Genomic DNA, 18,310 nt, shown 5'->3' with positions numbered 1-18,310 from the left:
TTTTCATTCTGGGGTTCAGTTGTTGACTTGCAGCAACTGAAAGGAAAGAGTGAATTCGGCAGGGACAGACTCGGAAACGTTGATCCAGGTCTGTATCTCAATTGGCAAAATAGTTAGGCAGGAGGCATCAGATGGTGGAGAAGTCGACCGAATCGGTTGTAATCCTTCTTCAGGGCTGGGGCTGGGTGCAGAAGCTGCAGAGAAAAGGGGGTGGGGTGAAGTGGGGGAAAGGTCAAGACAGTTAGAGGGTAACGACCTGGTTGGTCAATAGGAGGAATGAATCTTGTTGGTGGCAGGGAGGAGGGCGGGGGATGGGAATGGAGTCAGGAATGGAGAGAGGAGGTTTTTTGAAATTGGAAAATCAACGTTGAGTCCTTCGGGCTGCAGGCTGCCCGGAAGATGAGGTGTTGTCCTCCAATTTGCGGTTAGATTCGTTGTGGCAATGGAGGAGGCCAAAGATGGTCATGTCAGAAAGGGAGTGGGAAGGAAATTGGAATGGGTGGTTACTGAGAGGTCTGGTCGCCCTCTGCGGGCACAGCTGCGATGTTCAGCGAATCGTTCCCAAGTTTGCACTCGCTCTCCGATATAGAGAAGACCCAATGGCAAATGCAGTACCACAATATGAAGTCATAGCCTTGGCTGTGGAAAAAAACCGCAGAAAGGAAGTGCATTGTTTAAATGTAGATGTATTTGAATGTGGAGAAAGTGAGAACTGCAGATGCTGGAGATCAGGGTCAAACATTCTGGTACTGGAAGAGCACGGGAGGTTAGGCAGCATCCGAGGAGCAGGAGAGTTACGATTTGGACATGAGCCCTTTATCAGGAATGATGTGTGGATGGACAAAAAGGCCTCAGCATCCTTCTACACCAGTCACTGTCATTTGTCAGACAGATGTAGCAAGCAATCAGCAAGGCAAGTGGTATATTAGCAAGAGGAGAAAGCGAGGACTGCAGATGCTGGAGATCAGAGCTGAAAATGTGTTGCTGGAAAAGCGCAGCAGGTCAGGCAGCATCCAAGGAGCAGGAGAATCCACTTTTCGGGCATGAGCCCTTCTTCAGGAATGAGGAAGTGTGCCAAGCAGGCTAAGATAAAAGGTAGGGAGGAGGGACTTGGGGGAGGGGCGTTGGAAATGCGATAGGTGGAAGGATGTTAAGGTGAAGGTGATAGGCCGGAGTGGGAGCGGGGGTGAGGGTGGAGAGGTCAGGAAGAAGATTGCAGGTTGGGCAGGTGGTGCTGAGTTCGAGTGTTGGGACTGAGACAAGGTGGGGGGAGGGAAAATGAGAAAACTGGGGCTCAAGGGCGGAGGAGCGGGAAGTGGTCCAACTAGTCATGGAGATGTACAGCTTAGAAACAGACCCTTCGGTTCAACTTGTTAATGCCAACCAGATATCCCAACCCAATCTAATCCCAACTGCCAGCATTTGGCCATATCCCTTCAAACCCTTCCTATTCATACACCTGTCCAGATGTCTTTTAAATGTTGCAATTGTACTGGCCTCCACCATTTCCTCTGGCAGCTCATTCCATACACGTAATACCCTCTGTGTGAAAAGTTTCACCTCAGATCTCATTTGTATCTATTCCCCTCACCCTAAACATATGCCCTCTAGTTCTGGACTCTTTTCCCCCCGCAACCCCTTCCCCTGGATAAGGCTTTGTCTATTTATCCTATCCATGCCCTTCATGATTTTATAGGTTACTCCTTAGCCTCCAACGCTGAGGGGAAACAGCCCTCGCCTCCCTATCGATCACATCCTCCAACCCTGGCAACATCCTTGTAAATTTTTTCTGAACACTTTGAAGTTTCCCAACATCTTATCGATAGTAAGGAAACCAGAATTGCACACAATATTCCAAATGTGGCCTAACCAATGTCCTGTACAGCCACAACCTAACTTCCCAAATCTATACTCAGAGGATTGGGGAAGTTTTCAAAACCTACAAAAGACAACTGGGAAAGAATGGAGGGACAAACTGAACCTTTGAGGGTCAGCTTGGAGGCATCAAGGTGTCAGGACAGGGTGGGGATGCCCCCAGCTATGGGCCACATACCAGAAAATGGGACTAGATTGATTTAGGACATCTGGTCAGTACAGGCGTGTTGGACAGAAGGGTCTGTTTCGTGCTGTACATCTCTATGACTCTGGCTTTCCACTAACTTTTGCCACGTCAATAGGTTCACTTTCTCTCTAATGTTGGCGTTAATCCCTTGACGTCTCATTTTGCTCCCACCTTCCTGGGGACGTTAACCATCTTGTGTCTGGTCCTTGCTCAAGAAGCTGCGAGGCAGGTTCACCCTGAATTGACACACATTATTTTTGCTTCCCAAAATCAGACCTGCTCACTCTTGTTATAGGTGACTTCTGTCTAGGTATTCTAAATCTCCGGAGAATAGTTCCTGACACTCGGCTAACTACTCTACACTAGGGCTATGGTTTAGATCAACCGGGTTCTGCCTCCACACTCTACTGACCGCGGACTGTCCTTTAACCCTTGACTTCCGTGTGGCGGACAAACCGCTCCCACACACAGTCTAAGGGAGACTGTCCACTAGGTCCCGTCCTAGGAGGCGAACTCCAAGCTGTCGGCACCAGCCCTTAGCCCCACCAGCTGCCGCTATCCCGTGGAAAATCGAAATGCTGCGAGACACACCGCTGAAGCAACGAATGTTTATTCAAACTTGCAAGTTTGGGCGCCTTCCAAAAGAAAAGGGAAGGTTCGCGCCGAAAGGTTTACAGCAGTAATATTTATACATTATTCTTACATTTGAAAACGTTAGTAACAATTCCATTGGTTAAAACATTTCACGCTTCTCTCTGCCAGATTTTAATTATCTGTATGTTCTTAAACATTATATTGTTTTTTAACAATTCTGCTGGCTAATGTTTCTAATATTCTAAAGGACTTCTATTGTACTCTGGACATCTGTGTCTTAATCATTACATCATTTTAACAATTCTGCTGGCTAAAGCATTCCTTGGTTATCTGTATGTTTTTTTACATTCTAAAGGCTTCTTTTGTATCTTGCTCAAGGTTACTTAGCTTCATAACAGCCTAGTTTTAATTAATAACTTATGTCAGCTTTATCCAAGGTCACAATCCGCCATTTTTTTTAACATAACAGTTCCTTCAAGTTCCTTCATATTTCCAAGCAGGCCTGCTTGCTTTTAGTCTCACAGTTAGCCCTTACTTATTAATCCTTAGTTAAACTGCAAAAATTACCTCACTGTGTGTGTGTGTGAGAGAGTGAGTGTGTGTGTGTGAGAGAGAGTGAGTGTGTGTGTGTGAGTATTTGTGTGTGTGTGTGAGAGAGAGAGTGTGTGTGTGTGTGTGAGAGAGTGTGTGAAACTGCAGAAATTACATCACCCATATCAATCTCCGCAGGATCCCAGTGTTGGGAAAGATATTAACTTTCAGGTGGAGGTATCCAAAGTTCAGAGATATGTCAGTCTTGACATTTTTGCTTTTTCTGTCCCTGTAAGATCCTGAATCAGCACCTTCAAGGGAATTAGTTAGAGCAGAGTGAGAACAGAGTGGGAGGGAGAGTGGGATGTGCTTTAAATTTTGTGGAATAACAAAAGAAAAGAATGTTCTGCAAAAAGTAGAATTGCTTGTTCAGAATTTCTACCCTGCACTGACAGTGATGACTTTTGTAATCTATTCTGACAGAATTTTTGAAGATTTGAAGAGGGAAGTTTTAAAATCAACAGATGAAGGGCTTATAACCGAAACATTGACCCTCCTGCTCCTCGGATGCTGCCTGACTCCACTGTGCTTTTCCAGTACCACATTTTTCGACTGACTCTCCAGCATCTCCAGTCCTCACTTTGATGTCAATGTCTGACAGTCACTCAGTCCACTGGGGCCAGCAAAGATTTTCGCCGTGATTTCTGAGAGAGGAATCAAAGCTGTTTGGTTCCTGTCGGAGTATGTTTTCAGCATCAGTGGGACTGGACGAGAGACCCCACTGTTGCAGCGCACTGTGTGTGGAGCCTGAAACAGTTATACGGCCTGGGAAGGGGATTTCACGGCAGGGAGGGGCTCTACACGTGTTTGTGTGCAGCTAAAGCTTTGGCCATGGAGAAACCCGAGGAATCCCGCCCTGTGGAGAAACCGTGGAAGTGTGGGGACTGTGGGAAAGGCTTCCGTGTCCTGTCTGCCCTGGAGACTCATCGGCGCAGTCACACCGGGGAGAGGCCATTCCCCTGCACCGACTGTGGGAAGGCCTTCAGACATTCCTCCCACCTGCTGGCCCACCAGCAGGACCACACGGGGGGAAAGGCCCTTCAGCTGCCCCGAGTGCGGGAAGGCCTTCGTGTTTTTCTCCGCCCTGCTGAGGCACCAGCGGGTCCACACAGGAGAGAGGCCGTTCAGCTGCCCTGAGTGTGGGAAGGCCTTCAGCGATTCCTCCGCCCAGCAGACCCACCGGCGTGTCCACACCGGGGGAGAGGCCATTCACCTGCTCTCAGTGCGGGAAGGGCTTCATCTGTTCCTCTACCCTGCGGAACCACCAGCAGGTCCACACCGAGGAGAGGCCGTACATCTGCTCTCAGTGCGGGAAGGGCTTCAGGTATTCCTCCACCCTGCTGGCCCACCAGAGGGTCCACACCGGGGAGAGGCCCTTCACCTGCTCTCAATGCGGGAAGGGCTTCATCTGCTCCTCCCACCTGCTGACCCACCAGCCGATCCACACAGGGGAGAGGCCTTTCAGCTGCCCCGAGTGCGGGAAGGCCTTCAGCAGATCTTCCTCCCTGCTGAGGCACCAGCGGATTCACACCGGGGAGCGGCCGTACATCTGCTCTCAGTGCGGGAAGGGCTTCACCTACTCCTCCCACCTGCGGAGACACCAGCGAGTTCACGTGCCATCGCAGGGGATTGAAGGAGTGACGGCCGAGTCCCATTATCGATTGGAATATCAACCCGGTTCCGGGGACTCCCGGGTTCGAATCCCGCCACGACAGATGGCAGAATTGGTATTCGGTCAGAAATGTGGAATTCGGAATCTAACGATGAGACCATTTCAGGGAGGGGGTGGTAGGGGGAGAAAGCCCCCATCTGATTCCCTCACTCCCTTGTTAGGGAAGGGAACTGCCATTGTGGGAAAGGATACACTCAAGTCGTTCCAGCTGCATCCTTTACCCGGTCTGGCCTACACGTGACTCCAGACCCACAGCAGTCTGGTTGACTCTACACTGCCCCTTCCTGGCAAAGGAGCGGGGAGAAACTTAACTGGAGACAGGGTATGGGTTGAAATTGCTGAGTGAGGCAATACTTCCTCCGGGTTACGGCTGTACCAAGGATCCAATTACAAAGGGACAACTTGGTGCTGACCAATAGTAAAGACAGTGAGGTGGGGGGCGTGGGGGGAACAGGGGAGGAGTGGTGTGCGCACTTTCACCTTGAGCTGTTCAAAAGCAACTACTTTTTCTCTGCCTCTTTGCTGGGGGGATCTGAAGCTGTAACAAAGTTGGGTTGCAATAAAGGTTACCTGAACTTACCACCGGGCTCAGACTCTCATTGAAAGCTTTGAGCTCCAAGAGGTTTTTGTTTTAAAGCTGCTCATTTCTTTCAGCCTCCTGCACTAAGTTTAGAACATAGAACAATCCAGCGCAGAACAGGCCCTTCGGCCCTCGAGGTTGCGCTGGCCTATGAACTATTCTCAGCTCATTCCCCGACACTATCCCAAAATCATCCATGCGCTTATCTAAGGATTATTTAAATCTCCCTAATGTGGCTGAGTTGACTACCTTAGCAGGTAGGGCATTCCACGCCCTTGCCATTCTCTGTGTAAAGACCTTGCCTCTGACATCTGTCTTAAATTCATCACCCCTCAATTTGTCGTTATGCCCCCTCGTACGAGCTAACGTCATCACCCCAGGATAAAGTCTTTCTCTGTCTACCCTATCAAATCCTCTGATCATCTTTTATGTCTCTATCAAATCCCCCCTTAACTGCCTTCTTTCCAATGAGAAAAGACCCAAGTCTCTCAGCTCGAAATGTCGACTCTCTTGCTCCTTGGATGCTGCCTGACCTGCTGCGCTTTTCCAGCAACACATTTTCAGCTCATCAATACATAAGCCTCATGGAACAGCGTCATAAGACAGAACTTATATCAAAAGATCATTGTCATGCAACTGATAGAATATATTGAACAAACTTAGATAGTCTTCATCTCTTAGAATGGGTGTGGGCTTTGGTTCATTAATCTGTAACAATGTTCTTGAGATGACATAAGGTTTTATAAAAGAAAGGCATCTCTGTTCAGACAATGCATTAAAGGTGTGAGATTTGAGTCTGTCTGTATTCCAATCTTGAATCAGACTGGTTCTGTTTCCAAAGTCGGAATTTGTAAAATATTACATGGATTGACTGCCTGCAGATTGTGTGCTTTTTGAACAAAATTGAATGTATCTGCAAATATAATTCTGCCAATACAATTTCACCCCAAAGAGTAGTGTGTGTGTGTGCATGAGAAAATGAGAGCGTGTGCATGTGAGTTTGTGTGTGAGTGTGCACAGAAGTGTGTTGTGCATGCTTGGGAAAGTGAGAGTGTGATGGAGTATGAGGCTGTGTTATAGGTGACTTCTGTCTAGGTATTCTAAATCTCCGGAGAATAGTCCCTGACACTCGGCTTACTACTCTACACTCGGGCTATGGTTCAGATCAACCGGGTTCTGCCTCCACACTCTGCTGACCGCGGACTGTCCTTTAACCCTTGACTTCCGTGTGGCGGACGAACCGCTCCAACACACAGTCTAAGGGAGACTGTCCACAAGGTCCCGTCCTAGGAGGCGAACTCCAAGCTGTCAGCACCAGCCCTTATCCCCACCGGCTACCGCTATCCCGTGGCAAATCGAAATGCTGCGAGACACACCGATGAAGCAACGAATGTTTGTTCAAACTTGCAAGTTTGGGCGCCTTACAAAAGAAAAAGGGAAGGTCCGCGCCAAAAGGTTTACAGCAGTAATATTTATACATTATTTTTACATCTGAAAAGGTTAGTAACAATTCCATTGGTTAAAACATTTCACGCTTCTCTCTGCCAATTCTTTGATTAAACATTATATTGTTTTTAACAATTCTGCTGCTTAAAGCATTTCTTGGTTATCTGTATGTTTCTAATGTTATAAAGGGCTTCTATTGTATCTTGCCCTCTGTGTCTTAATCATTACATCATTTTAACAATTCTGCTGGCTAAAGCATTCCTTGGTATCTTGCCCAAGGTTACCTAACTTCATAGCAGCCTAGTTTTAATTAATAACTTATGTCAATTTTATCCAAGGTCACAATCCGCCATGTTCTTGACATAACAGTTCCTTCTGACTTCTTTCATGTTCCCAAGCAGGCCTGCTTGCATTGTAGTCTCATAATTAGCCCTTACTCATTAATCCTTAGTTTTAGTGCAGAAATTACCTCATCCATACCAAGAGTGTGTGAGAGAGAGAGTGTGTGTGTGTGAGAGAGAGAGTGTGTGTGTGTGAGAGAGAGAGTGTGTGTGTGTGAGAGAGAGAGTGTGTGTGTGAAACTGCAGAAATTACATTACCCATATCAGCTGCGAGTGTGAGTGTGTTGAGGGGTGTGTGTGTGTCTGTCTGAGCGAGAGAGTATGTGTGTGAGAGAGAAGCTTATTAAAAGCAAAGGGTTGCATTTTTGCCAAAACAAGGACTTGTACAGATAATGATCGGACCATGAGTCGTGTTATAGAACAGACAGACATGGGGCTGGGGTGTTCAGGTACATAGTTCTTTGGAGGTTGCATCACTGGTAGACAGGGTGGTTAAGGTGGCGTTTTGCAACATTGCCTTCATTGTTCACACCACTGAGGAGAGGGGTTGGGACATCATGTTGAGGTTGTACAGGATGTTGGTGAGGCCACTTTCAGAGTACTGAGTACAGTTCTGGTGACCCTGTAATAGGAAGAATACTATTAATGAGGGTTTAATAAAGATTTACCAGGATGTTGTAAGGACTGGAGGGTTTGAGTTATAAGGAGAGGCTGGGACATAATTCACTGGAGCACAGTGTTATAAGTGACTCCTGTCTAGGTATTCTAGATCTCCGGAGAATAGATCCTGACACGCGGCTAACTACTCTACTCTAGGGCTATGGTTCAGATCAACCGGGTTCTGCCTCCACACTCTGCCGACCGCGGACTGTCCTTTAACCCTTGACTTCAAGGGAGACTGTCCACAAGGTCCCGTCCTAGGAGGCGAACTCCAAGCTGTCAGCACCAGCCCTTATCCCCACCGGCTATTGCTTCCCGTGGTAAATCGAAATGCTGCGAGACACACAAATGAGCAATTGATGTTTATTCGAACTTGCAAGTTCGGGCGTCTTCCACGGAATGGGAAGAGACCGCGACGGAAGATTTTACAGCACTAATATTTATACATTATTTTTACATTTAAAAACATTAGTGATAATTCCATTGGTTAAAACATCTCACGCTATACATTTTTCTTACATTCAAAATCATTAATGACAATTCCATTGGTTAAAACATTTCACGCTTTTCTCTGCCAATTCTTTAATTAAATGTTATATTATTTTAACAATTCTGCTGAATTAAATGTTATATTGTTTTTAACAATTCTGCTGGTTAAAGCATTTATCTGCATGTCATAAAGGGCTTCTATTGTATTTTGCCCTCTGTGTCTAGCTAAAGCATTCCTTGGTATCTTGCCCAAGGTTACCATGTTCCTGACATAACAGAGGTGACTTCTGGTTCATGTTCTCATATGGCCTAGTTGCTCATAATTAGCCTTTACTTATTAAACCTCAGTTTTAATACAGAAATTACCTTACCCATACCAAAAGAATGTGTGTGGTGTGAGTGTGTATGTGTGTGTGTGGTGTGAGTGTGTGATGTGTGTGTATGTGTGATGTGTGTGTGTGTGTGAGAGAGTGTGTGTGTGTGTGTGTGAGAGTGTGTGTATATGTGTGTGTGAGAGTGTGTGTATATGTGTGTGTGAGAGTGTGTGTATATGTTTGTGTGAGAGTGTGTGTGTGTGTGAGAGTGTGTGTATGTGTGTGTGTGTGTGTGTGAGAGTGTGTGTATGTGTATGGTGTGTGTGAGAGTGTGTGTATGTGTGGTGTGAATGTGTGTGTATGTGAGTGTGTGTACGGGTGGTGTGTGTGTACGGGTGGTGTGTGTGATGTGCGTGTGTGTGTGAGAGTGTGTGTGTGTGAGAATGTGTGACTCCTGTGTGAGAGAGAGAGAGTGTGAAACTGCAGAAATTACATTACCCATATCAACAGGAAGTTGGGGGGGGGGGGGTGACCTCATTGAGATTGATAAAATCATGAGGAGTGGAGGTAAGGTGAATAGAAAATGGCTCTTGCTTAGCGTAGGGGAACTCAAAACTCGGGGAGCATTTTTTTAATGTGAGGAGAGAGATTTAAAAGGAAGCGGAGGGGCAACATTTTGAAAGAGGGTGAGTTGCATGTGGAATGACCTTGCTGAGGATGTGGTCGATGCAGGTACAGTGACAACATTGAAACAGCATTTGGATGGGTACATGAATAGAAAGGTTTAGAGGGAAATGGGCCAAATGCAGGCAAGTGGGATGTGGGAATATGTGTTTAAATGGAGCGGTGAGCTTTCCCAATGTAGACAGGGCTCCTCGAAACGTGGCAGTGTCCCCCCCTGCAGCTGCAGAGCGAGACAGGAGAGTTTGTTTTTGTGAATGAGCAGTTGTAGCGCGAGGTGGCTGTTGCTTGGTGACGGTGAGGCTCCCCCGGCCCCGCCCATCCCCCCGTGCAGACGTCACGCGGGGGCGAAGGCGGTTGGGAGGAGAAGTCGCTCGAGCGAGGAAGCGGCGGGAGGGCGGCCGTTAGGAAAATGGCGCCGTGCGGCCCGGGGCAGACACCGGTATTTTACACTCACTTTCCATCTGCTTTTACTGGCGCTTGTGCTGTTTACCCCTCACTGTGTGTTTAATCCTTGTGCTGTTTACCCCTCACTGTGTGTTTTATCCTTGTGCTGTTTGCCCCTCACTGTGTGTTTAATCCTTGTGCTGTTTGCCCCTCACTGTGTGTTTAATCCTTGTGCTGTTTACTCTTTGCTGTTACTTGTGCAATTGCTGAGGGTAGTGTGTAAATACTAGTGAAGGATACTATGCACCAGCATGTATATGTTCCTCAGTCATTGAAGGGGCAGGACCTGTTGAGAATGGTTAGTAAAGCAGGTTGTGCACTAAGCCTTGTTAACATGGATATAGTTTGTTCATTGGAAAAGTTGACTTTTTATTATTTAGAGTCAGATGTACAGCATGGAAATAGACCCCTTCAGTCCAACCTGTCCACGCCAACCAGATATCCTACATTAATCTAGTCCCCTTTGCCAGCACTATATCCCTCTAAACCATTCCTATTCATATATCCATCCAGATACCTTTTAAAGGCTGTAATTATACCGGCCTCCTCCACTTCCTCTGGCAGTTCATTCCATACCTGCACCACCCTCTGCATGGAAACATTGCCCTTCAGGTACCTTTTATATCTTTGTGGCCTCACCCTAAACCTATGTCCTCTAGTTGTGAAGGTCACCCCAACATGGAGGAAAAGACTTAAAAACATTGCTTTTGCATTTGTCTGGCTGCCCAATCAAATATCGAGCCACATGGGGAAAAAAAATATCGCTCTGCCCTTTTTGATCTCCAATAGACATTTGGAAACTTAAAATCTGTCAATAACACCAGCATTGCTGCAGAGCATATTGTGTACACTCCTCAGTGTCAACAAGCAGGGCACATGTTTGCCACTGTCACCAAAACATTGGGTGTGTTCCTCATTGTTGGCAGAAAAGGGGCGAAACCTACTTTTGATGGACAAATAAGGATCACTGGAGGACTGGAAGGAGGCTTGTCCTCCTGCCATTTGGAGCTCCCCTATTGGTGAATGCGGAAGTTGGGCCATGAGGTTCTGAAGTTCCTGCCCCTCCTCTCTCTCAATCTTAATTGAGTTTCACTCAGACTGCAGCTTCCTTCCTCTGTCCAACATCTGTGTGTACAGCATTCTCTTTTCTCACCCCCTTTTCCATTTACGTTTCATTCTGGGGTTCAATTGTTGACTTGGAGCAACTGAAAAGAATGGGAGTGAATCCAGCGAGGGGACAGACTCTGGAAAAGTTAGTCCAAGCCTTTGTCTCAATTGGCAAAATAGACAGGCAGGAGACTGGAAGAACGCAGCAAGCCAGGCAGTATCAGGAGGTGGAGAAGTTGAGGTGTCTGGTGTAACCCTTGTTCAGGATTGGGGGTGTGTATAGGGAGAGCTGTGGAACAAGGGTGTGCTGGGGGCAGGGTGATGAAGTGAGGATAGGTGGAGACAGGTAGAGGGTACAATAGACAATAGGTGCAGGAGTCAGCTCTTCTGCCCTTCGAGCCAGCACCACCGTTCATTATGATCATGACTGATCATCCTCAATCAGTATCCTGTTCCTGCCTTATCCCCATAACCTGGTTGGTGAATGGGAGGAAGGAATCTAGTTAGCAGGGAAGAGTGGAAGGGGCTGGGAAGTGAGTTGGGGGATGGGATGGGAGACTATTTGAAATTGGAGAACTCAGTGTCGAGTCCTCCGGGCTGTGGACTGCTCAGACAAGATGAGGTTTTGTTCCTCCAATTTGTCAGAAGGGGCGTGGGAAGGGGCATTAAAATGGGTGGAGACTGGGAAGTCCGCTCAGCCTCTGCGGACCCGGCTGTGATGCTCGGCAAACCATTCCCCAAGTTTACGCTCGGTCTTCCTGATGTAGAGACGATCACAACTGGCAAAGCACAGTGGGTCGAGCAGTAGGACAGTCGTATTTTGTGGCACAAGCTCTTCATCAGGAATGATGCGTGGATGTTCAGAGGGGCATCAGTGTCCTTCTGTGCCAGTTGTCAGACAGGCGCAGCAGGCAATGAGCAAGGCAAGTGGTATATTAGCAAGAGGAATTAAGTTCAGAAGTGGGAATGTCTTCCAGCAGTTAGGGGGTCATTGAATATATTCAAGGCTGAGTTCACGTGATTTTTATGTGGATGCTTGTGGGGGAAGGCAAGAAAATGGTTTTAAGACCAGTATCCAGTTTTAAGACAGTTCCAGAGTCTGACAGCACAGAAACAGACCCTTCAGTCCAACTAGTCAATGCTGACTATGTTCTCAAACTAAACCAGTCCCACCTGCCAGTGTTTTGGCCCATATCCCTCCAAACCTTTCCTATTCATGACGTTACTGTACCTGCATCCACCACTTCCTCTAGACATTTAGTCCTCACGTGAACCACTCTGTAAAAAAAAAAATTGTGCCCTTCTTTTTAAAATCTCTTTCTCCTGTCACTGTCAAAATTTGCTTCCTAATCTTGAAACCCCAACCCTCAGGGAAGGACACCCTTCGTTCACCTCATCTCCCCCCTCATGATTTTATACGCGTTGATAAGGTCACATCTCCACTTCCAATGCTCCAGTGAAAAAGTCCCAGCCCATCCACCTAGATGAAGGTAGAATCCTGTCCCTCGGGATTCCCTCCAACAATGTGCCCACCACTGATGTCAGGCACACTGGTCTATAGTTCCCTGGCTTGTCCTTACCACCCTTCTTAAACTGTGGCACCACATGAGCCAACCTCCAGTCTTCTGGCACCCCACCTGACATGCACAGTATGCTCTATGGAGGTGCTGTTTTTGATGGATTTAAAGTGGCCAAATGCCACAATTTCTCCCCCACTCACTTGACATAACCGTGCAGGCTCCTCGCTATTTGATGTTCATGTTACATAGAGCCCTCATGATTATATCAATCTCAATGAGGTCACCCCTCAACTTCCTGTGCTTCAGTGAAGACAGTCTCAGCTTCTCCTTATAACTCAAACCCTCCAGTCCTGGCAACATCCTGGTAAATCTTTACTGAACCTTCTGTAATAGGAAGAATACTATTACAGGGCCACCAGAAGCCTTCTCAGTACTCTACAAGTGACTTCACCAACATCCTGTACAACCTCAACATGATGTCCCACATTCTTTATTCAATGGTGTGAACAATTAAGGTAAGTGTGCTGAATGCTTAACATCCGTCTACATTTGTCAATATATCATATCAGTTGCATGACACTGTTACCTTTTGCTCTTAACTCTGCGTCTTATGATCCTGCTCCACATCTACCCGATGAAGAAGCAGCGCTCCGAAAGCTAGTGCTTCCAAATAAAACTGTTGGACTATAACCCGGTGTTGTGATTTTTAAACCTTGTCCCACCTAGTCCAACAGCAGCACCTCCACCTCCTTTCTAATGAACACAGCCCACACCTCCCGGTGCTGCCAGTAAACTGCCAATGAAACGATGCAGTGCCTGCACTCCTGAAAAGTTTATAATTTCTAATGAACCCAGCTACTCATTCACTGCTCCATCTGATACACGACATTGGAAACTTAGTGCAGGAGGCTGCAAGAAATGAGCAGCTTTAAAACAAAAACCGCTTGGAGCTTTCAATGAGAGCCTGAGCCCAGCAGTACGTTCTGGTTACCTTTATTGTGGCCCAATATTGTTATAGCTTCAGATGCCCCCAGCAAAAGGGCAGAGAAAGAGTAGCTGTTTTTTAGACAGCTCAACAACACGGGGAGGAGCAAGGGGCAGGGCAAGGCCAACAGCAGGCCCCCGCACTACGCCTGCATTGCCCTGCACAGTTTACAAAAATCCCTTCCCCTTCAGAGACTCCCCACAGTGGGGAAGCAGGCCACTCGACCCAAAGACTACACACTGATCCTCCAAAGGGTAACCCACCACGCAATTCCCCAACCCCTATTGCTCAACATTTACCCCTGACTAATCCACCTAACCTGCACATCCCTGGGCACTATGGGTATTTTAGTACTGTCAATCCACCTGAACCTGGACAACTCTTATATACCGACCAGATATCCCAACCCAATCTAGTCCCACCTGCCAGCACGGGGCCCATATCCCCCCAGTTGCCTTTTAAATGTTGCAATTGTACCAGCCTCCACCACTTCCTCTGACAGCTCATTCCATACACATACCACCCTCTAAATGGAAAGGTTGCCCTTTAGGTCTCTTTCATATCTTTCCCCTCTCACTCTAAACCTATGACCTCTAGTTCTGGACTCTCCCATCCCAGGGAAAAGACTTTGTCTATCTATCCAATCCATGCCCCTCATGATTTTATAAACCTCTATAAGGTCACCCCTCAGCCTCTGACGCTCCAGGGAAAACAGCCCCAGCCTGTTCTGTCTCTCCCTATAGCTCAAATCCTCCAGTCTTGGCAACATCCTTGTAAATCTTTTTAGATTAGATTAGATTACTGACAGTGTGGAAACAGGCCCTTCGGCCCAACAAGTCCACACCGACCTGTCGACGCGTATACCACCTAGACCCATACTCCGGGTGTTTGCAAAGACTGCCACAAACACTACGTAGGACAAACAGGAAGAAAGTTAGCCACCAGGATACACGAACACCAGCTAGCCACAAAAAGACACGACCCTCTATCCCTCGTACCCCTACATACGGATGAAAAAAACCATCACTTCGACTGGGACAACATCTATCCTGGGACAGGCGAAGCAAAGACATGCCAGTGAATTCCTAGAGGCCTGGCACTCCAACCACACCGTCATAAACAAACACATAGATCTAGATACCATCTATCAACCCCTAAGAAAATGAACAGGAAATGACATCACCACAAACCCCAGGAACCCTATCCAGGACAAACATATAAATCGAAAGCAGGAGACAACAGCTTCGCTTCACTTGGAGGTCGCCACTGATGATGTTCCCGAGCCAGGTAATGAAACGTCTGGATATCAAACCTGCAGCTCAGCGAGCAAACCTACACCCTAATCCTCAACCTGAGCTACAAACCTTGCAAAGTAGAATGTATTTGCAAACATCATACTGCAAATACAAACTCACCCCCCATGGATGATCTATCTCGTGTGTGCATGAGATAGAGAAACAGTCTATTTCCGTGCTGTTTATCTCTATTTGATAACAGATGCTTTATTTCTGTTGGTGTAAATGTTGTTGTAATTCATAGCTGGATCCTAATAGGTGTAAGGGTGACAGAATTCCTCAAGTCGGGCACTGTAAGATTCCTGGGAGTCCCCTATTTCTGGTTTACTTCCTCATGAACAAACATTAAGCACGTGCACCTACTTATTTATGATTTTGTTTCATTTTTCTTGTTTGATTCCCTGCTATGACTACACCTTGTATTAGGATAGTTGACAGGCTGGGAGATTGTGGCTTGGGTCTTGATTGAATGTTTTATCGTTCCAGAAGTTATAAAAGGCGGGGTCAAAGCTTTAGCAGAAATCCAGCAGAGCTGAGAACAGACCGACATCTTAGTCTGTGGGAACAGTGAGATCAACAGAGGATAGAGAAATCAGGTCCTGAAACCAGCCCAGCCTGTGATCAGTGCTTTGATTAGCAGCATCCTTCTACATCAGTCAATGCCAGTTGTCAGACAGGTGCAGCAAGGCAAGTGGTATATTAGCAGGCTGAACTGAGATTAGAAGTGGGGATGTCTTCCTGCAGTTAGGGGCTCAATGAATTTATTCAAGGCTGAGTTCATCTGAGTTTTGAACAATAAAGTGTGGATTTTTATATTGTGTGCATGAGGGTTTTTTGTGGTTTATGTGTTGGATGCAGGTACAGGAACCACATTTAAAATGGAAGGCAAGAAAATGGTTTTAAGACCACGACAGAACAGTTACGGTCAGACAGCACAGAAACGGACCCTTCAGTCCAACTATTCCATGCTGACTATGTTCTCAAACTAAACTAGTGCCACTTGCCAGTGTTTGGCCCATATACCTCCACACCTTCCCTATTCATGTACTTATCCACATGTCTTTTAGACGTTACATCTGAACGTGCATCCACCACTTCCTCTTTACATTCACTCAATACATGAAACACTGTTTATAAACAAACTTTTCGCGCTTCAAGTCATAAATTGAAGCCCAGAATGAAAAAAATGGAAAAGGAGTTGTGAAGAGAGTACCTTACTCACAGATGGTTGACAGAGTAAGGAGGTTGCAGTCTGGAACAAACCCGAAATGTCGATTTTCCTCCTCCTCGGATGCTGCCTGACCTGCAGTGCTTTGCCAGCACCACTCTAATCTTGACCCTGATCTCCAGCATCTGCAGTTCTCACTTTCTCCTGTAAGAAATCAGCAGTTTTAAACCAAAAACCTGTTGCAGTTTAAAGCTTTCATTGAGAGTCTGAGCTCAGTGTGAAGTTCAGGTAATCTTTATTGTGACCCAACTTTGTTACAGCTTCAGAATCTCCCAGCAGAAAGGTAGAGAAAAAGTAGCAATGTTTTAAAAACAGCTCAAGGTCAAAGTGCAACCCCTCACTTTCTTCATTATTGGTCACCACTGAGTTGACCTTTTGTAATTGGATCCTTGGTATAGCCTTAACCTGGAGGGAGTATTGCCTCACTCAGCAATTTCAACCTGTATCGAAGTAAGTTGGATGAGCAGCATAGAGTCAACCAGACCATTGTGGGTCTGGAGTCACGTGTAGGCCAGACCGGGTAAAGGATGCAGCTGGGACGACTGCTCAAGTCTTCTCTAAAAAAGAACTGAGTGAATCAGATGGGGGTTTTCTTCCACCCCTACCCCACCGACAATGGTTTCACCGTTAGATTCTGAACTCCAGATTTCTGACCAAATTCCAATTCCACCATCTGTTGCGGTGGGAATAGAACTCGGGAGCCACTGGAACTGGGTTGTTCATCCAGTTGGTTAAGGCACTCGGCCGTCTTTCTTTCAATCCCCCTGCAATGCCACGTGATCCCGCTGGTAGGTCAGCAAGGAGGTGGCCTGGGTAAAGGCCTTCCCGCACTCGGGGCAGCTTAAGGGCCTCTCCCTCATGTGGATCCACTGGTGGGTCTGGAGGTTGGAAGAATCGCTGAAGCCCTTCCCGCAGTCAGGGCAGGGGAACGGCCTCTCCCCGGTGTGACTGTGCCAATGAGTCTCCAGGGCAGACGGGAAACAAGCCTTTCCCACAGTCGCCACACTTCCATGGTTTCTCCACGGGGCGGGATTCCCCGGGATTCTTCATGGCCGAAGCTTCAGCCCCACACAAACGCGGAGCCTCTCTCCACCGTGAATTCCTCTTTCCAAACCGTATAGCTGTAACACGCTCCTCACTCAGTGCACTGCAACGGTAGGGTCTCTCATCCAGTCCCACTGCTGCTGAAAACGTACCCAAACAGGAACCAAAAGGCTTTGCTCCTTCTCACAGAATCATAGTTGAAAACTGTTGCTGTCCCGATGGATTGAATGACTGTCAGACATGGACGTCAAAGTAAGGACTGCAGACGCTGGAGAGTCAGAGTCAGTTAGTGCGGCGCTGGAAAAGCACAGCAGGTCAGGCAGCATCCGAGGAGCAGGAGAGTCGACGTTTTGGGCATAAGGCCTTCATCTGTTGATTTTGAAACTTCCATCTTCAGATCCTGAAATGTAAAAAGAGATTACAAAAGTCATCACTGTCAGTGCAGGGTAGGAATTCTACTTTCTGCGGAATATTTTCTTTTGTTATTCCACAAAATTGAAAGCACCATCCCACTCTCTCTCCCCCTCTGTTCTCACTCTGATCTAACTCATTCCCCTGAAGGTGCTGATTCAGGATCGTCCAGGGGCAGAAAAGCAAAAACGTCAAGACTGACATCTCTCTGAACTTTGGATACCTCCGCCTGAAAGCTAATATCTTTCACAACACTGGGATACTGCTGAGAGTGAGCAGGTCTGATTTTGGGAAGCAAAAAGAAAGTGTCAATTCAGGGTGAACCTGCCACGCAGCTTCTTGAGGAAGGACCAGACACCCAATGGTTAACGACCCCAGGAAGGTGGGAGCAAAATGAGACGTCAAGGCATTAACATTGAAAGTAGAGAGAAAGTGAACCTCCTGACTCTGGCAAACGCCAGAGTCATAGAGATACATAGCACAGAAACAGACCCTTCTGTCCAACACAATTGTACTGACCAGATATCCTAAATTAATCTAGTCCCATTTGCTGGCATGTGGCCCATAGCTGGGGTCATCCCCACCCTGTCCTGAGACCTTGATGCCTCCAAGCTGACCCTCGAAGGTTTCGTTTGTCCTCTATTCTTTCCCAGTTGTCTTTTGTAGGTTTTGAAAACTTTCCCAATCCTCTGAGTATAGGATTTGGGAAGTTATGTTGTGGCTGTACAGGACATTGGTTAGGCCACATTTGGAATATTGTGTGCAATTCTGGTTTCCTTACTATCAGTAAGATGTTGTGAAACTTGAAAGGGTTCAGAAAAATTTACAAGGATGTTGCCAGGG

The 18,310-nt window shown here is 47.0% G+C and overlaps 2 pseudogenes; one reads left to right on the top strand and one right to left on the bottom strand.

The window, feature by feature from the left end:
* The window catches only part of LOC132807999 (gastrula zinc finger protein XlCGF7.1-like), a 34,549-nt pseudogene extending 30,606 nt beyond the window's left edge, over window positions 1–3,943 (bottom strand).
* LOC132807998 (zinc finger protein 208-like) overlaps window positions 1–18,310 on the top strand; it is a 216,732-nt pseudogene that overhangs the window by 95,907 nt on the left and 102,515 nt on the right.

Source organism: Hemiscyllium ocellatum (assembly GCF_020745735.1).
Source record: "Hemiscyllium ocellatum isolate sHemOce1 chromosome 27 unlocalized genomic scaffold, sHemOce1.pat.X.cur. SUPER_27_unloc_3, whole genome shotgun sequence".
Classification (NCBI taxonomy): Eukaryota; Metazoa; Chordata; class Chondrichthyes; order Orectolobiformes; family Hemiscylliidae; genus Hemiscyllium; species Hemiscyllium ocellatum.
This window is presented reverse-complemented; position numbering and strand designations above follow the sequence as displayed.